We start from the raw sequence: 21,135 nt of genomic DNA, 5'->3' as shown, positions 1-21,135 counted from the left end.
GCTGGCCAGTGAACCTAGCCTAATTGGCCACCCACAGGTCTGGGGAAAAACAAACAAAAGCAAAAGACAGGGTCAATGGCTCCTGAGGAATGACACCCACTTACCTCTGGCTTGGACACAAATACCACACACACAGAGTAAAGAGAAAAGGCCGGAGTGAGCAGGAGAGGATGGTGCACACAGGTATCAGGGTAGAGAAGCCAAAGAGAGATAGAGCACATGCCTGGGCTGCTGTGATGGGGAGTGCAGAAGGTGAAGGTGGTTTCTGAGCAGAACAGGGGACATCTTGAAGGACAGCTAATGTGGCACCAAGAGGAGACTCTATCCATGGGGCAGGCATTAGAAACAGTTCATCCAACAGCCACATGACCAACAAAACAAAGCCTCATTCACCTGGAAGTTATTCACGAATAGTCTCAGCTCAAGCCAGAAGAATCATATAACTGAGATGAGCCCAAACTGTGATAAACAACTGCTATTTGAGGAGTAAATTTGGGGTGGCTTATTATAGAGCAAAAGCTAACACCACCACAGTCAGTCTACAGCTGCAAGACCAGGAAGTGATACCATATTAATCCTCACATGCTTTCACTGGAAAAAAAGTGATTCCTACCACTGAGGTACTGTCACACCAGTCAGCCACACTAAGGTTAGAGGAGAAAGAATACAAAGCACTAATTATGGCCTGGGGCTGAAGGGTTGGCTCTGTGCAGAGAGCACTGGCTGCTCTTGTGGAGGGTCTGAGACCCAGCTCAGTCACCAACACTCAGGTGGTGACTCACAATCATCTCTCTGGCCTCTGCATTTATGTGCACACACCTCCACACATGCATACACATAATGAAGAATTGTAAAACAACACAACTGAAGTGAGTACAGCCTAAGGTGTGGTAGCTGTGCCGCCATTTTCACGACAACATACTCTAAGGCAAACTCTGAACTCCTTAGCCAAGGAACACTCTGGCGTTTTAAACACTGTATGAAACAAGGAGGACAGCAACATGGACCTGGGAAGGGCTTCATTATACAGAAGGTGTGAGTTTAATAGCTTCTGGCGTGTATCCCAGATCCACTCTTTCCTTAATTCTTTGCAAAACAAACAAAAACAACAACAAAACCCCAACAAAACAAAAAAAAAGTTTTTTAAGGCATGGAAAATTCATAAATCATTTAGAGAAAAATGTGCAAATAAATATTCATTTTTAAAGGGATGCGTTTGGCTAAAACTAGCACTTTAAAAGCAACTCCACATAGCCACTTCGAAAAGTGAATGAAGACCTTACCAGCAAGGCTTCGTGTAGTCCAGTGCCTCCAGGTTTTAAATGGTGGGGTGGATCTGAAAGAGTTAAACAGACATTCCAGGAGTAAGTCACGTGTGGAAAGGATCTGCTTCCATCCCAAGTGACTGTGTAATGCTGGGGACTTATTCTTTTAGTTACAGATTAACAAAGCTTGTTCCTGGCTCCTACTAGAGTAGAGAGTGGATTTTTGCCTACATACTTCAGCTTCCTGAATAGAAGGCATTCTTGCATCTGCCTCAGAGTGGCTGGAGGGCTGAGCCAGCATAACTATAAATGGTAGTGTTTTCATCCAAACTCTCCAAGTGAGCAAAAGCCTCCTTGGCTGTCACTCTTACTCTGGTCCCACCACCCCCTTCTGCTAGGATTACGCCTAACTTGAAGGACACAAGGAGGGGGGATGTGCCAGGCTTTCTAGTGCAGTCACCTGAGCAGGTAAATAACAAAATTTTGCTCTATCACTAATGGTGAGCCCCAAGAGAAATACAATACACGCTACGTCAAAAAATAAGAAGCAGATGAAAATCTTGACAAGAGATTTGAATAATTAAAAATACTACTGAAACATGAAGTCCACATAAAACCTAAAGTCATTTTACATTTCTTCATTTAAGTAAACCTTGTTGTATATATTGAGGTTGATAGCATGACGTTATGGGATAATTACATCCATAGAGAAATGTCGGGAGGTGATCTGTGCACAGGCAGCCTTGTCTCAGGTGGAACAAGGACTTGCCCAGGGAGACCTGGTGGGTGGGAGTTTTACCTAAGACCTTGTGGGCGGAGCTTCCACCTGCTCGGGATAGAAGGAGTTTGGTCACTCCCAGGGCCCTCCACCGGCCCCTGTCACAGTTGCAAACCCCCCCCCCCCAGCCCCCTGCAGGAGAGGTATCTGGCTATCAGTCACTTAGGAGCAGCACCAAGCCTTCCCACATGTAAACAAAATTTCCCAATGAAAAGTACCTGCTGCCAAACCCGTGCTGTAGAATTACTGTAGAATCACCCCCAAAACTGTATATAAATCCTATCCTGAATCCTATAGATTATTATTAAAGGTGTGCGAGAACTACTCCGTGGTCTGAGAGCTTCTGTCTTAAGAACTGTAACACAAGGGAAGGGGTTTGCTCTTCTGAAACACCACCTGCGGCTCCACTCGCTGCACAACCAAGATGTAACCAAGACAGTAGTAGCAGCAGCGACTTCCCTGTCTGCTCAGCCCCCTCCCCGCTGCCAGCTCACACTGGCCAAGCCACCAGGTCTCTGTGCCCCAGGCCCCCAGAGAAATGATGGTCCCCACAGCCGCACTGATGAGCTCCACACCCAGCTTACTTTCTTCATAAGAAGAAAAGCTCAAATCCTTCCTACACGTTACTCATCTTAGTGTTTGTAGCTTCTACCTCCTCACCTCACATCTACCTCTCTGTGGCCTTTGACCTGCAGCAGTCCGACTGTTCCCCTGCTTGATTTTTAAAGAAGACTCACACAACCTCCTGTTGTCTCAATCCCACCGCTCCCTCCATCCCCACAGACATGCTATTCTTCAGTCATCCAGACATCCCTGCCCTGTCAAGATCCTGCACATCTCAGCTCAGGCGAGCCACAGTAAGAGTCTGCAATGGCCGACGGTGCACAGAGAACAGGACAGACTGAGAAAATGTTCTCAGTGAATATCTCAGCTTTCAGTGAAAACCAAGCTACAAAGCAAATCAACTGAAATGGAGAGAAGGGAGAGAGAAGGGAGAGAGAAGGGAGAGAGAGAGAGAGAGAGAGAGAGAGAGAGAGAGAGAAAGAGAGAGAGAACACATAGTACATAGTGCTTATGGCGTACGTATGTGCACTTGCATGTACATAGGTGTAAGGCACACACACCCATGCACACGTGTTGAGATCACAGGTGATGTGACATGTCTTCCTCTATTGCTGTCCACCCTACCTTATTTTCTCTTTGTCTTTTCCATATATGAGTGTTTTGGCTGCATCTGTATGTACCACAGGGTCTTCCTCAGGAGCAGCAAATGCTCGTTAAGCTCTGGCCCATCTCTCCAGCTCTCCCTCCACACTTTTTTGAGATAAGATTTCTCTCACCGAATCTTTTTATTATTTTTTTATTGGTTATTAAGCCCTCTACCCTCCTCCCCCACCCAACCACCTGCTCCTTCTTCAGCAGCCTAGCATTCCCCTATCCTGGGTCATCAAGCCTCCATAGGACCAAGGGGTTTCCTCCCATTCTCACCAAATCTTAACGCTACCCTTTCAGCCGTACTAGCCAGTGGGCCCCTGGGATCCGCCTGTCCTGACCCTACAGCACTAGGGTGACAAATGTGCACCACTGCATGGTGCTGGGGCCCTGAACTCAGGTCCTCAAGCTCGGGCAGCAAAGACTTCATCTACTGAGACATTTCCCCAGCTGCCAAAATGGAGATTCCAGTCACCATTTTTTCCCTCACTACCTGTCTTAGCAGAAATGGGTTTCAGTACTGTCCAGGGGCCTGCAGGACCTGCCCTTGTTCTTTTTACCCCCACTAATCCTCAAGGCAGCTTTTGTGGGAAGTGTATAATAAGGCACCTGAAACGCAGAGATTACAAGCCTTGCCTACAGTTTTCAGAGGATAGCAGAGTTGGCCTCCAGAGTCCATGCTTGCAGCAAAACTACGCCCAATTAAATCGGAACATCTCCAAATAAGATATTCCTTTCATTTTAATTATAAGCATTAATGATCAAAATCAGCTTTCATGATAACACCGTTAGACAGTAACAGTAATGCCAGATGGGACAGTTACTTCATGCTTAAAAATTGAAAACAGTTTGACTTGGTAACATGAAAACCAAAAGCAGGCCTGGAGTCAAGCACTGCAGTGAGTCTGGCATCTGCTTGAATGAGGAGGAAGGGAAGGAGGGAAGGATCATGTGTGATCTACAGAGCACCTCGTTCTGCCATCTGTCTCAGCAAAAGGCCCATCTTTTATCATTCTCCAGAAAGCCACAAGTATACCTATGCATCTGTTTTAGCAGTAGTAGGGAGTGAAGGCCAAAAGAATAAATCAGAAAAGAATAGAAAAAAAATCACAACCATTTACTTTATTAATGCACGGGCAGAAAGGAAGTGAAACTTAGACCCACAGGGTGAATTGGCCAGCTCATCCATGACACCTCATAGCCTGCAGGCTGGGGCAGCAGCACACTGTTGTTCAGAGTCACACCCAAACCTGCAAGAAGACCCACACAACCTCCTGTTGTCTCAATCCCACCGCTCCCTCCATCCCCACAGACATGCTATTCTTTAGTCATCCAGACATCCCTGCAAACCAGCCCAGCGATAACTATGCTCCCCACTGCAGTTGCATTTTTTTCTCAGCTGACAAACACACAGCAGGCAGCAGGTACAATAAGAGTTGGTCTTTATGGAGTCAGGTACAAACCCCCTTCATGCTCTCAGTAATTCCTGAGTCACCCTTTATTGTCCCATTTAGCAGGTAGGTACACAGGCATAGCTAAGTCAGCTAGTAGCCTACGGTCACAAGGCTTGCAGGTAACAGCAGATGGTGAAGCCAAACAACCCGATTCCAGAGCCTGTGCTCTAACAGACACTGAACCAGTACCAACCTGGTTCCACTGCCCTCCTCACCATCCTTACACCTACTGCCACAGAAGCTCTTGGGCTTTAGTTTGTGATTGTGCTGGTTTCTGCAGACTTTTACAGAATTTTGGAAGGTTAAGAACCACCTCTGTATCTCATCCTTGGGTCTCTGAGACCTAAAATGGTCAGTATACAGTCGGTGCTCAATAAAGACACACATGGAAAAGTGGCACTGCAAGGATGGCACACAGGGCCTCATAAAAACACAGAGTAAAGAGTCTCTGGGTATACCTACTTCATCAAAGCACAATTTGTCTTTTAAATCCAGCCTTTACCAAGGACCAAGACCACTTCCTAGGCCTACTCGGTACAGAAGGGAACATAGATAACTGCCTTAGTCACATCTCCAAGAGATTCTTCACCTTGATTCCACCATGGATATGGGCCACGTGTGCATGCACATGTCTGTTTGTGTGTGCCAAAGCACAACTTGAGGGGTTGTTCCTAAGGCACCATCTACCTGTTTCTGAGACAGTCTCTTTCTGACCTAGAATTCTCCATGAAGGCCAGGCTGACAGGCAGTGAGGACCAAGGACTTGCCTGTTACTCTCTGTATAGCATTTGGATTACTGTGTGCTACTACAGCTACCTTCTGTATACAGGTGCTTGGGGTTGAATTCAGTCCTTATACGTGCAAAGCAAGTAGTTTACTGACTGAGCTTTCTACCTGGACTCCACGTATGGGTATTACATGGAAAGCATGCCTAAGTAGTAAGACACAATGGCTTTGTCTGGAGAAAAGAAAGTCACGGTGAGAACTGAAATTGCTTGCCAGGAAATGGCCTAGAATTCTATGGAATCTCTCTAAACTCCTCCTGGATGACCACAGAAAGGAACTTTATATAAGGACATGGTCCTTTAACAGGAGAAAAGGCAGCTTTAGGATCAGAGACATGCAAAGACCTCCAGTGAGAAATAGCTCTAACTTATTCCAAAGGCTGCACCCAGGCCTGTGGGCCAGCCCACACATAGAAATGCTGTTAGCCGTAGTGTCCACTGAAGTACAGAGACATCACTTACCACTACATGAGTAGTATCAGTGGCATCTGTCACTCACAACCAAATTATGGGTCTGTATGGACTCCTTGTTGGCAGACTTGACTTAAGCTGTCTATTAAGAGTAATCCAGAGAGAGCCCATCCGTAATATGCAGACTAAAAGTCTTTTTTTTGTTGTTTGTTTTTTTGGTTTTTGGAGGCAGGGTTTCTCTGTGTTGACTTGGCTGTCCTGGAACTCACTCTGTAGACCAGACTGACCTCGAACTCAGAAATTCGCCTGCCTCTGCTTCCCAAGTGCTAGGATTAAGGGCGTGTGCCACCACTACCCAGTTTAAAAGTCTATTGTTTTAAAAAGAGAATTATTTATCTTATTTTATGTGTGAGTGGTTTGCCTGCATGCATGTGTATGTGGTGACTGCAGAGGTTAGAAAGAGGTTCCTAGAACTGAAGTTACAGATGGCTGTGAGCCATTGGGTAGACGCCAGGAATAAAATCTAGGTCCTCTGCAAGAGCAGCCAGTACTCTTAACCACCACTTTTCCAGCTCCTTGTAGTAGCTGGTAGTCCATGTTTTCAACCAATGCATGGATAAGCTGAGTAGTCTGACAATACCAGTAACAGAAAAAAATTAATATACCTGTTTTTCAATATCTTAAATCTAATGTAGGCTTTGCTCTATTTCATGTTTTGAGACTGCCCTAGAGCTGGCAGTGAATTTAATTGTCTTGATCTTCTAAGTGCTGGGATTACAGATGTCTACCATCACAAGTGACTCTGCTTTTGTTTTTGTTTCTGTTGTCTGTTTATTGGTGTTGTTTTTTAACTTGTAATAAACACACATTTTCACACAATCTCTAGCATCCTTGCTTTGAAACCTTGTTATAGACAATTGTTATCAAGGAAACCACTAACAGCCAGGTACTCAATGTAACTGCTTTGGTTGAGTGAACTCTGTGTAAGATGTTGAATATACTTGGTTTGTAGGTACAGAGCTGTAAACTAAAGCAGCAGACTATTCAAGAATATTCCTTTCCACAAACAGGTAGTGAGTAAAACGTAAACAGGCTAAATGGCTTTCCAGCAGGAGATGCAGAAAGCTTCCAAGCCATTAAGTGCCAAAGGCCTGCTATTAAATCCTAGTTCAAATGCATCTACCCAGGAAGCTTAGCAAATGCTATCTAGTTCCAATTTCCTGGTAAGAAGAGTGTCAGAAGAATGAATGGGGATATGAGCTTTAGTAATTTGACAAAAAAGCAATGCTGTGTAACACACTGTTAGAGCTTAATGAAAAAAATGCTAATAGTCCAACATGCTTGGATAGAACTATTTAAGAAGCTCCCTACCCCAGGAAATAAAAGATATAGAACTTAGCAGCATTTATCACTGATAATGTATGTTAAAATTACTTTGCCTTCTAAAAATTCCAGTTTTATTGGAGTACTCTAGGTTGTTAGATTTTATGTTAAAAATAATCATTCTATTCACATGGCTTAGTTCTCCTCTTTGGATTTTTGTCAATACAGTGTCTTGCTATGTAGCCCAGCCTGACCTCAAAGCTTACTGCAATCCTCCTGTCTCACCCTTTTGGGGAGGGGGGGCTAGATTATAGGCGTGAGACTCCACACATCACCATTTCTAGCTTCTTTCTTATTACCTCACATATAGTAATATAAGCTAAACTCTACTTCATTTCGTACACAACTCCTGTGACTCCTGCTTCAAAATACCTTCTGAATCTATCCAGCATCTACCCTCACCTCTCCAAGGCAGCCAGCATCTCTTGCATAGATGACTGATATAACCCTTCCCAGAGTTTGGATCTTACTGTCATCTCAGTCTGGTCTCATCCAGTAAGCGAAGGGCTGTTCACTTCACTCCCCTGCTCAGAAGTCTCAGCAGCCTTAGCATACGCATTGAAGACCATCCTTGGCCTCCGGGCATCCTTGTTCTAATCCTCCATCCAGTCAAGGGCTTGCTTCTCTTCAAGTATCACTAGCAAGCTCCAGCCTCGAGGCCTTCAAGTATATTCACCTTTCTACTGGGACCATAAGCGGACACCTACTCCTACCTATCTGGTTTCTTCAGGTCCTCCAGGTTCTGCAGAAGAGCCCTCCTCCCACACATTGCTATGCTATCTATGTCAATACGCGTCCTGATGCTCTCCTTTCTAGCTACTACTGACTTATGTGTATCTCTCCCGTAATGAAAATTCCATGAGCAAACGGACTATATGTTCAAAGTTGTACCCTGGGGTCTGAAATGAAGCCTGACAAGAATAGGCATTCAATAACAACTTTAGTTTCTATGTGTGTGGAGGGAGGGAGAGAGCAAGCACACATGCTCATACGGGTACATGCTGAGATGACCTGAGACGCACACATGCTCATACGGGTACATGCTGAGATGACCTGAGATGCTGAGAACACGTGTCTTCTTCAATCAACTTCCAGGCTAAACCTCAAGTTTACTGATTTGGCTAAACAGGCCAGCCACCAAGCTCCGGGGTCCGCCTGCCTATACCACCAGTGCTGCTTTGTCTGGCTTTTACATGGGTGCTGGAATTTGGAAACTCACGTCCTCATGCTTGCACAGCAAGAACGTTGCCTACTGAAGCATCTTCCATCTCCCACAGGTACTATAAATTGGCCAGAAATATTTTCTGTTGAACTGGGTTTCAGTTAGTACTAGAAAAATGTTTCTCATTTCCAAAAAGTGATAAACTTGCAAAGAAATTACATGAGTTCAATGGAAAATACAATGGCTATACTCAAAATGTTTGGTAGGCAACTGCTGTTCTTCTGTCTTCTGTCTCTTAAGGCCTTATGACTTGGCTCCTTTAAACATACTCCTGTTTGCCCTATCTGTGGTTGGTAGGTAGCACAGCTTCTTCCTGTTACTTCTAAATACCGCTGGCTCTGATCTCAGTGCCAAGTGGGTTGTTCCACTACTTTTGTTGCTTGCTTCAATGAAATTTGGTGCCAACAACCACTGAAAACACTGTAGAACATTAAGAAAACTCCTGGGAGAGGGAGTTTTAGAAACAAGCACAAACCCTTCCCAAGTGGGTCCTTTTGGGTTTAGACAGCTTGGCTGATTCGGGTGCCTTTCAGAGGGGCAGTGTTTCCTCTTCATGAATGAGTCCCATTGATGAGGACACACTAAGTAGGCAGTGGGAGCTCTAGGGACAGCCACTCTACCCTGGCATCTGTGCGGGGTGGTAGAGAAGGGGACCCCCCCCCCAAGACCACTATTTCTCATCACACTTTTACCTCCCTTCATTTGCCTCCCCAAGAAGCCTCAGTCAGCTCCAACACGTTAGAGCAAGTGCCAACTGCCATTTCTTTTTCCAATTTGTTTTCTTTTTACATTTTATTTATTTTTGTTGTGAGGTGGGCTGGGCCAAGTGTGCCCATGGAACTCAGAGTCAGGAGTGCTCACTCAGCAAGCACTGTACTTGATGAACCATCTCACCAACTGCTCCTCCCTCGCCTTTAGGTTTGTTGTAAGACTGGATCTTTACAGCTCAGGCTTGCCTAGTGCTTGAAGTCTCCCCGAGTCGGTATCCTGAGTGCTGGGAACGCAGGTCTGTAACACCCACCTGGTTCATCTCTTCCTCTTTCTTTTAAAATCACTTTTTATGTTATGTGCATTGGTGTTTTGCCTGGATGGACTTCTGTGTGAAGGTGTGGGATCCCCTAGAACGTGAGTTGGGCAGTTGTGGGCTGCTATGCACATGCTAGGAAGTAAATCTGAGTCCTCTGCTAGAGCAGCCAGCAGTCTTAACCACGGAACCATTTCTCTAGCCCCTCACCTCTCTATTTCTTAAAGCATAATCTTTCTGGAGCTTTTAAAGGTGAGACTTTAGGATTCTTTCATAAAAATAAGGCATTCTTTTAAAAATTGTTTATTGCATTTATTTATTGTGGTGGGGAGGCACCCTCATACCATAGCGCACATGTGGAGGTCAGGAACAACTTGAGGGAGTGGGTTCTGCCCTTCATCACATAGGTCCTGGGAATCAGACCCACAGCAGACATGGCGGTGAGTGCCTTTATCCATTTAGCCATTCTGCTGGCCCCAAACAAGATACTGTGTTGGGGTTTTGTTGTGTGTACTATATATTCAGATGCTGATTCCAGTGTACAGAGATCTAATAATGCTAGCACTCTCATGATTACCGAACCATCTGCTATATCAATGTTGTGTAAAGAATGCTCCTTAATTATCTGACTGGTTGATAAGGAACTGATCAGCCTATGGCTGGGCGGAGGAGATAGAAGAGCTAGACTTGTGATTCCGACCAGGGGTTTCAGGGAGAAGGAGAGGAAGGACCATGAGGAAAGGAGAGACCCAGTTGAGAGACCAAGAGGTGGCCATGAGGCAGAGGGTCCAGGAGGAGTCTTGATAAAGCAGGTAGCCAAGGGACTCAACCATGAAGACACACATGGAGCACAGTGAACCAGGGGCAGACTCAGATAGAAGGTAAAAAGCCATGGCTAAAAAACAGCCATAGAGGATTAGAATAGCTCAGAGCCTGCCTGGCCTAGGCTTACAGATTGTTAATGAACTTAATCAGTCTTTGTTTCAATTATTTGGGAGCTAACAGGAACAAAAAAGGATTTTGTGCTTAAATTACAGACTACAATATTCTTGATTTGGAATCACTTGAGAATTCACAGCACAGTTCAAAGATCTGATCACATGCTAATACTACATATAACATAAATAAAACACAATGATTTTTCTGCCCAGTGACCTCCTCAATAAGTACTATGTAATAAATTATGCATGAGTCTTGGTAGAATTTTATTTATGAAGTTTCTTTAATGTTTAAAGGTCCTGTGTGTAATGCAGTATACTCTCCCACTGTGGCTCCTCTCTGTGACCCTCTCTCACCAGTGCGTCTGTCTGTGATGTGGACCCTCTAACCATAGAGGAATTTAAACTTTTGGGTAGTATGTCCAAATGAAAACAGTAAATATGAATTACAAAAGAAGCATGTTGTTACTCAAGTTAGTGTGTCCTCACAAAGCCTCTCTTCCTTCCTTCCTTCCTTCCTTCCTTCCTTCCTTCCTTCCTTCCTTCCTTCCTCCCTCCCTCTCTCCCTCCCTCCCTCCCTTCTTCCCTCCCATCCTTCCTTCCTTTCTTTTTTCTTTTAAATCAGAACTCTGGATTCCTGGGATATGAGCACAGTTTAACTGAATGGAATCCCCGGGTCTCAGCTACCTGGACTATGCAAATGTCTTCAGTTCTTCCCCCTTCTCTGCACACCCAGCTCAGGCAGCCAACATAAACCGAGGACTGGTAACTTTTTTTTTTTAATTTTTACCAAATGTTTGTATGATTTTAATGAAGAATTTTTTACATGTTTATTAAAGTCTTATAAACTGTGAGATGGATGACACAAAGAATAAGATACAAATAATGTATGAGCTAGTACACCACATACAAATTAACCACATGGGTTTTTAACTCCCAGAATGCACTTTTGTACAGTAAAATATGTGCTGGTTTGTTTTTTTTTTTCTTTGAGACAGGGTTTCTCTGTGAAGTCCTGGCTGTCCTGGAACTCACTCTGTAGACTAGGCTGGCCTTGAACTCAGAAATATGTCTGCCTCTGCCTCCCAAGTGCTGGGATTACAGGCATGCGCCACCACCGCCCGGCTATGTGCTGTGTTTTTAATATTGAAGACAAGTATTCAAATATAGTCAGGACTCCAGATAGAGCTTACACCAGAAAGTGGGTAAGAGCTCACTTTTGTGTCTGAACTCCAAGGCGCTGAATGGGCTGGCCAGGCCTTAGCTAGCTGCACCCACCCAGTGGCCATCACCAGCCTTCTCAGGTACCCAGCTATATTCAATGTGAAGTGAAAAACATCCCAAGTCTTACACCAAAATACAGGCTCTGATTCAGAAGCATGAGTTTAACTTTCTCTTTAAATAAGGCAATTGGGGAAGGGGATGGCGACTTTCTGAGTAACCCTCACATTCCTGAACTCTTCTGCAAAGCTTCACTGCAAACACTCTCAAATGCCTGCCTGTCCAAATACTGTTGTATATTTTCTCCTCCCCCTCAAGGTGTTTGGGTGAGTAACTAATCTGTTAATAGTCCTTTGGCCAGTTTTGATGCACTTCTGGCAATATGCAAGGTTAAAACACTTCCGATGCCAACACTAACTCCCACATGTCTCCCTATGTGAATCCTTTCATTCCTCTATTCTTTCCCTACCCAGAAAGAAAGGCCGACAGCCCTTCCAGACTTGGGAGAGGGTAGGAAGGGCACTGAATGCTTGAGGACGGGAGGAGAGCTGAGACATGCTGTCTTTTAGGCATGTCATAGCCGCTAGACTCACGAGCTCACAGCAGCTGTGCCTACCTGCTCATGACCTGCTCAAGACTGGGTCCATCAATGTTCATGAAGCCTCACTGTGCCCTGAGGAGCTAATGTGCTTAATGGTTGCCAGGAAAGGGGAAGTCATTTTCTTGAGTGCTACACCACTAGTAACTTGCCCATGGTCTGGTAAATAACCCCCAAGCATGGTTTCTTAAGCAAACCTAATTAAACTCCCTGAGTCACGAGCAGACACTAAGACATGAAAGGGATGAGCAGCAGAAAGAAGAGGGCTCAGCAAAAGCAATCTACAGATTCAATGCAATCCCCATCAAAATCCCAACTCAATTCTTCACAGAGCTAGAAAGAGCAATTCTCAAATTCATCTGGAATAACAAAAAACCCAGGATAGCTAAAACAATTCTCAGCAACAAAAGAAATTCTGGGGGAATCAGTATCCCTGACCTCAAGCAATACTACAGAGCAATAGTGTTAAAAACTGCATGGTATTGGTACAGTGACAGGCAGGCAGATCAATGGAACAGGATTGAAGATCCAGAAATGAACCCACACACCTATGGCCACTTGATCCTCGACAAAGGGGCTGAAAACATCCAATGGAAAAAAGATAGCCTTTTCAACAAATGGTGCTGGTTCAACTGGAGGTTGAACCAGCTAATTGATCCATCCTTGTCTCCTTGTACTAAGCTCAAATCCAAATGGATCAAGGACCTCCACATAAAGCCAGATACTCTGAAGCTAATAGAAAAGAAACTGGGGAAGACTCTTGAGGACATTGGTACAGGGAGAAAGTTTCTGAACAGAACACCAATAGCGTATGCTCTAAAATCAAGAATTGACAAATGGGATCTCATAAAATTACAAAGTTTCTGTAAGGCAAAGGACACCATCAAAAGGACAAATCGGCAACCAACAAATTGGGAAAAGATCTTCACCAATCCTACATCAGATAGAGGGCTAATATCCAATATATATAAAGACTCCAGAAAACCAAACAACCCTATTAAAAAAATGGGGTACAGAGTTAAATAAAGAATTCTCACCTGAAGAACTTCAGATGGCAGAGAAGCATCTTAAAAAATGTTCAACTTCATTAGTCATTAGGGAAATGCAAATCAAAACAACCCTGAGATTTCACCTTAAACCAGTCAGAATGGCTAAGATTAAAAATTCAGGAGACAGCAGGTGTTGGCTAGGATGTGGAGAAAGAGGAACACTCCTCCACTGCTGGTGGGGTTGCAAATTGGTACAACCACTCTGGAAATCAGTCTGGCAGTTCCTCAGAAAACTGGGCACCTCACTTCCAGAAGATCCTGCTATACCACTCCTGGGCATATATCCAGAGGATTCCCCACCATGTAATAAGGATACATGCTCTACTATGTTCATAGCAGCCCTATTTATAATTGCCAGAAGCTGGAAAGAACCCAGGTATCCCTCAACAGAAGAGTGGATGCAAAAAATGTGGTATATCTACACAATGGAGTACTATTCAGCCATTAGAAACAATGAATTCATGAAATTCTTAGGCAAATGGATGGAGCTAGAGAACATCATACTAAGTGAGGTAACCCAGACTCAAAAGGTGAATCATGGTATGCACTCACTAATAAGTGGATATTAACCTAGAAAACTGGAATACCCAAAACATAATCCACACATCAAATGAGGTACAAGAAGAAAGGAGGAGTGGCCCCTGGTTCTGGAAAGACTCAGTGAAACAGTATTTGGCAAAACCAGAACGGGGAACTGGGAAGGGGTGGGAGGGAGGACAGGGGAAGAGAAGGGGGCTTATGGGACTTTCGGGGAGTGGGGGGCTAGAAAAGGGGAAATCATTTGTAATGTAAATAAAAAATATATCGAATAAAAAAAAGTTAAAAAAAAAAAGAAGAGGGCTCAGGAGGGGTAAGAGAGAGTACGGGGTGAGTGTGGTCACAGACACACATGTACAACACAGTGAACGAAGAAGTAACTGAAAATTAAAGTAAGGCAAGGATGACGGGAAAGCGGCTCACAGGTACCGCTCCTGCAGAGGAGACCAGCATAGGGTTAAATGACTCAGAATCACCTGTAACTCCAGCTCAGGAAGATCCAATGCTCTCTTCTGCCTTTGTGGACACTCACAAACATAGCTACATTCATAAATATTTGTTTAACTTTTTTTTAAAAGTCAGAGGTGGGGATAATACCCCTCACATACATAACAGAGATTATTTTCCAGTATTCCTCCTAGATTCAAAACCAATAGAATAATCAATTCAGGACTTGTAACTCCTGAATCCCTCAACATGGATATCAGAATCTCACAGAAAACTCCTATCCAGTGAACACCAATCTTTTGTTTTTCTTTTTCCCTCCACTGTTTCTCTACTACTGGTCACTTGGCAGACAGTTCCCAAGGTGCCCCTGATGACAAAGACTGGGTTCCTGTGTAGGGATGCTGGGAGCTCTGGATGGGTGGCCAAGCTGAGGTCAATCCAATGAGACCTGAAGGGACACCAGGGGAGGACACAGGAAAGGATTCTATGTCCTCAGCGAAAGCAGGAGCGTATTACTGGTTCTTTGAAACTGGCTGAAAGGCCATGACAGCCATTTGGTGACCATGACAAATTTAAAATTAAAAATCGATACCAAGGGGGTAAATTAATGGGCCGAGACAAGCACGGACCTTTAATGACAGTAAGAAGAACAGCTGTCTCCTCCATGATAAAGCCCTTAACTTTATAGGGGCCACGACTGGTCAGTTTGTTTTTCTGACATGTTAAGCCTTACTAGTCATGAAATGACAAAGCTTGCAGATTTAGGAACATTCATTTAGCAAACTAGCAACTGACAGGATAAATATGACATACTCAGGAAGTATTTATGCCATCTAATTCAGGAGCCGCTGGGCTTTCTCCATCTAGAGCAGCTGCTCCGTCCACCAATCAGAGTTGTCTTCTTTCATTTTCTTCTGCCAACACTCAGTGCTGAACCAGTACTTTATAATGGACACTGTGCCAGGCACAAAGGATACAAACCACCTCAGGGGCACAAAACAACTATAACTATTTTAGAGACAAAGACACTGAGGTTCTTGGGGTCTAAATGTCTTCCTACATTAAAACTGTTTGACCTCATTGGGATTCAACTATGTGAATGTTTGTTACGGTTTCCACTGTGCAATGCATGCCACATGTGCCTACTGGGCTTCCCATGTCGTCAGGCACTGCTTCAGCCGCCTAGCTCACATGTAACAAGAAGCTCCACTGCCTTCTGATATTCTGTAATTTAGGCGAGAAGCTAAGCCTATAGCCACTTACCAGGGCAGGGTCCATTTACTGCCATTACAAGAAGAACTGGAGCACGAGGACAAAGGACGAGGGCAGTACACAATGAGGGCAGATGTACAGACAGACCAACAGACTCACACACAGGCTCCCATCTACATGAAAGCATGAATCTGCATTCATAAGAACACCAGTGCACAATTCAAGTTTGGAACTTAATGAAATAATGGAAACTGGCTCTTCTTTCTACTGCTTATCTTCAGAGTCGTTATATTATCAATGTTGGAAACTTATGATCTATATGCTCACAATTTAACATTTGACCAATTTTTAAAAGGCATGTTTTTGTGTAATAGAACATAAATACTCTTTTTTTCATTATTAATTATTAATTACTATTACTACTATTATTATTATTTTGTTCACGATGCCTTGACAAAATATATCCATTTATTTACGGACTAAACATGTACATTGTTCCTAATGTCTGAAGGCCTCCCAAGAATGAACGCTGTGTGGAACCATACATTCCTGTACTATAGATGCAGGTACGTTAGGCTCCATTCCACAGAGATATGTACTTTTCCTTGTGGGCTGGTACACCACGTATTTCTTCACCCTTCTCTTGGTTAATTCTGGCTAATTCAAGAAGTTCTAAACTTAGACATAACAGTAACAGAAATTGCTATTTCCTGAGTATTCTACCACAATGCAGGAACATTGGTAAGTACTTTCCTGCGAATCCCATTTCAACCTGGTCTTACAGTGTCATCCCGAAGTTTACAAAACAGAAGGCAGGAACTAAACATGTTTGCTAGATGTATGATAATTTATACACATAAGGGTACCTTTCATGTCCACATCTCGAAGTAACTGTTAGAATTATCAGACTTTTTATAGAAATAAAGTTAGTTGATTTAAGCCAAGGCTGACAGAAACAAGTGACTTAGCCCCACCTCAGCTCACTGTTCTCTAAGCTCCGGCTTGTTCTCACTTGGAATATTTTATTAGATAAAAGTACCAGATAAAAAATAAAAATCATGCATACCAAGGTAAAATCTCAGATTCTTTTTCTTTTTCCTTTTTCTTTTTTTTAAAATAAGATTTATTTATATGAGTACACTGTAGCTATCTTCAGACACACAAGAAGAAGGCATCAGATTCCATTACAGATGGTTGTAAGCCACCATGTGGTTGCTGGGAGTTGAACTCAGGACCTCTGGAAGAGTAGCTCTTAACCACTGAGCCATCTCTCCAGCCCCAGATTATTTTTCTAATAATACGGAGCCTGTTCTGCCATGAAGACCAAGACTGGGGACTCTCTCCAAGTCTCCAGGATGCTCTCCTTTGAGGTCTCTATGGGTTCCAGACAGTCAGTGCGGAAGGCCACCCTGCTGCAGGCTGAGCATGACAAGTGACTTAGATAAACGTGAAAACAAAACACCAACTCAAGTAAAAACAGCACACAAATAAAACTGCACACCAAGATCTAAGGAAGCCCAAGTAGAGTTTGGTGGCCTGTGCAGAAAAGTCCCTTTTTTAGTTCTGGATTTTGGAAAATTCCCTCAAATTGATTTTACTCAAATAATTTCCAGTTAAACTTTCCACACTTTATCAGAAGAGGTTCAAACCTTGAAAATGGGTGGGGCAATAAAAAAAATTCCATCTCCAGGGCTACCTATTGGGGCATATACCATGTGTGTACACACATCACTGACTAGGAAGCTTTACCCTCAGGGTTATGGCCACCGGCTGACTCCCCAAGGTGTTCCTGACCTCGGTGTCTTTCATCTTTACATTCCAGACTCAGGTCTGATGCTCATATAAAGAGCTGAGCACATGGTGCTGGTGCTTACAACACTGGGGGGAGCGGACTTGGACTTAAGGGCTCTTGTCATTAGTGTCCATCAGCTGCGGTTTGCAGGTACAGGAAGGAGAAGGATATATACACTAGTCAGGACAAAAGCCACTGTTCTTCCTGAACAACCAAGACACAAAACAAGCTTCTTTCTTTTGTGGTACAAGTTTTTGCCAGTAGGCGTCTGAAAATACAGGGAAGAAAACCAACCCTGGTTTTCTCAACAGTCAACCCAACGTGTTTGGGTCTTCTTGTAAGCACCAGCAAGCATGCTGGATGCCAGCTGGATGTCCTTCAATTAGACTCCACTCTGGTACTGTCTACCTGAATAAAGCATTTTATCCCATACTTAAGGCACATTCCCTAAGACTTCAGGCTCCAGGCAAAAAGCCCTGGTACTTTTTACCTCTGCTTCTGACAGGCTAGAAACACCCATCTTCACCCATTTACCCCCCACCTTCTGTTCATTAATTTGTTAGAGCAGTTCATAGAATTCAGAAAACATTCTTGGTCTATTTGAGAGGAGAGACAGTTAAAGATCAGATGAAGGGAAGGAGAGCTACAGCAGAGCATGTGGAAAGAGATAAGGAACTATTGTGCTCTTTCTAGGGGCATCAACTTCCAGGAACTACCAGGAAACTCTCCAAGCACTACTCTCCTCAGTTTTTATGGAGGCGTTGTTACACAAGCATGGCTGGCTGATAAGTCACAAGCTGCCATAACCTTTTCCCTCCCAAAGGTTTGGCATGTTAGGACTTCTACCACAGCCATCTATTCTTGCTATACTGTTCTGTGTTGCTGTTTTATTTAGTTAGCTGTCATCCTGAAGCTACATAAGGGCTGGCTACTATAAATGATCTATCTCATTAGCATACTAAACACTTCTAACTCAATAGTGACCACTTGTTACAGGATAAAGAATTGGGACTCATCCCTGAGAAGGACTATTTCTCTCACTCTCGGGATTCCTTAATTGCCTATAGTATTTGTCTATAAGTGGGTGTGGGTTAATGGTGTCCCGTCCGCTTGGGGCTCTGGCCCCTGGGGAGGGAGACAAGATGAGGAAGTTTTGACTGTGCTTTTCCCATGCTGGCACCGGGCAGGCCTCAGCTATGGGAAGCCAGGCTATGGGAAGCCTTGGGACCCCACTCTGGGGGTGGGGGAGGGCAGTCTGGGGTCCCTGGGGACTGCTGGAGATAGCTGGGGGGGGGTGTCGTCCCCAGGGATACACAGAGGCCAGCCATCAGGTAGGTTCTCAAACTATTAGACACCCCAGAATCCGCAGGATGCCGCGGAAGAGCTGAGAATGGAGTGGGGGCCCAAGGGCTGGATCTAGCCCAGGGTCAAAGGGGTAAAGAGGGAGCTCTGGCTGGGTCCTGAGGGGAGGAGAGTCCTTGGCTTGTTCAGCGGTGGCTGGCTTGGTGGAGGCCTAGGCTGTGCTGAGAGGCCTTCTACAGAGATTAGTGCCAGCTCTTTAGACAAAGGCCTGTTCTTGCTCCCCATGGCAGAACCCGATGAAAAGAGACAGTCCATGGTTTTAAGGCATTTATTGTCATGGTGGAGAGTGTGATGAGTAAAACTGTACCCCACTTTCTCAGGGCGAGCCTGAGGTTAAATACCTTTTGCAGGGAGGAGTTTAACAATAACGCCCTGGGAAGGGGCGTTTATTGGCTAAGCCCTTCAGACCTTTAGGTACCTCACTAAAATGGAGATCTGTATTGAGGTTACATGACCTGTGTTTACTATTCCTACCTGTGGAGGGGCGTGGGGCATTGCCCTTATGTGACTGATGGCAACAGGCCTATGGAGAGCTGCTACCTTGTGTCAGAGACCTGGTATCCAGGAGTGTGGCAAGACGTCTACCATCCCTCGCAAAGTCACCTGCCAGGTCACCAGGGTTTCAAACCTAGCTCAACCAGAAGTTAGGCTGCCTTCACAGTCCCAAAAGTGGGGCCCCACGAGAATCATTATAAAAATTTTAATGAAACATTTTTAAACTTCCCAATTTCAGTTTCTTTTATGCCAACAGTTACTATATATGTCAAACTTAAGCTAAATAAAAACCCACAGGATTCTCAGTTTTTAAAAGTGTCAGAAGGTTTGAAAGACCCAACATTAAATAATCTACGTACTGCCTTATTGTTATTCAGTCTCAAAAACAAAAAGCTGCAGTCACTGACTGCTTCAGCAAAGGCTGACTCTCTGATGCTGTTCAACTATGAGCATACTGTGGCTGGGACAGTGCTTCTACCACCGAGGTCCTATCTAGGCAAGAAAACAGTATTAGATCCTACCTAGTGCTTTGCAGTCCATAGCCAAGCCTGCAGCGCATCAGTGATGCAAAATAGAGAACTCACGAGAGAAACCAGTAAAAACAATGTGGCTAGTTAGGTATGCGACTAAATCCAAGTGTTTCCCTGAGACACGAGGCTTGAGGGTCAGGAGAATAGCTTTATTCTTTACTGTGTCACATGGTAGATTTTAAAAAGATATGTTTTGAAATGAGGCTTAGTTAAGTAACTTCCACTGCATCAAGGACATCCTTAAGTAACATTTTTTTCTCATTCTGAGCATAAAGTTGTAAGGCATGTGACTACTCCTTTGATTAATAGTTAAGCAACAGAAGTTTATTCCATGTCTTCTGCAGCATATTGCAAATGTCAACAAAGTGAAAACACCAAGAAATATCTTAATATTAGAGAAATATATCTCACCTTGTTGCTCCCTGAAAGGATCTGAGACGACACAGTGTTTGTGGGCCACACTTGGCAAAACACCTGCTTTTTAAAGGGTTTAGCAAGAATGGCTTAAATTGCACATTCTATTCAATGACAAGTGTCCAGAAAGCTGTAATGAATAACAGAGCTTTTCAGTTCAGCCATCCGGAGGACACACGATGAAGCTGGTAAGATGGCGCTGTTGCATTACAGTGCAAGCCTGACAGCCTGAGTGTGATCTCCAGAACGCAGAGGAAGATGGGAGGTGTGAAGTGAGTTCACATAGAACTTCCAGCATCCATGCTAGGGCTGTGACACATGTCCCCCCTACACACACACACAAGAAGAAGAAAAAACCTATACTGTATTTTTTAAGGAAAAGAAGGCTAGAAGAAGTGGAAACAAAAGGTTAGCAAGATGCAAGGAGCTTTTTTGGCTAAGAAGAAGACAGTAGCTCTGAGGAACTAGCACCTTGCACCAGGCAGAGTACTCCACAAGGACCGCTCGACGCAGTCCAGCAAGCAATCAAAGGCGGGCAAATGGCCAGTGTGGGAGCTCTGAACATCCACATCGCTTGTGCGGGGCCAGCAGGAGAAAGCAGGCAGTCAATACCCACTACCTGAACAGAAAAGCAACTCAGAGAAATGAACAATGACAAGAAAAAACTCTCGGGCTGAAGCCAGGCTTTCAAAGTCATGTTGTTTTCCATAAATCAGTGTCTTCAAAATGCCAAAAACATGGCTGGGATAGGGTGGGATGGAAGTTAATTCAGGGAATGGCAGAAAACACAGCCAGGAGTAGGGGATGGTAGTACAGGACTCTGTGAAGTGACAGGGGCACATCTGTGACCTCCACAGAAGGGGGGTCGGGAGGAGATCAACATGTACCCCAGTTGAGTGTCTAAGCTACTCATGAGGCAGGGTGCTGGACAAAACTCACAGATTGTCCTCAACTCTGACGCTAGACTATGGGAGCTTACACACGTTGCATACCCAATTTGTTTGCA

General features: G+C 44.3%; 1 protein-coding gene across 5 annotated transcripts in view; it reads right to left on the bottom strand.

Moving 5' to 3' along the window:
* The window catches only part of Gng12 (G protein subunit gamma 12), a 112,036-nt gene that overhangs the window by 64,223 nt on the left and 26,678 nt on the right, over nt 1-21,135 (bottom strand). For all 5 annotated transcript variants that reach the window (XM_052173872.1, XM_052173874.1, XM_052173876.1 and 2 more), the window contains one exon: nt 1,284-1,336. The gene's annotated coding sequence lies outside the window, so the exon portion shown is untranslated. The remainder of the gene's footprint in view (nt 1-1,283; nt 1,337-21,135) is intronic.

The sequence above is a fragment of the Apodemus sylvaticus genome, chromosome 2 (assembly GCF_947179515.1).
Source record: "Apodemus sylvaticus chromosome 2, mApoSyl1.1, whole genome shotgun sequence".
Taxonomy (NCBI): Eukaryota; Metazoa; Chordata; class Mammalia; order Rodentia; family Muridae; genus Apodemus; species Apodemus sylvaticus.
Note: the sequence above shows the minus strand (reverse complement) of the source record. Positions and strands in the feature narration are given on the sequence as shown.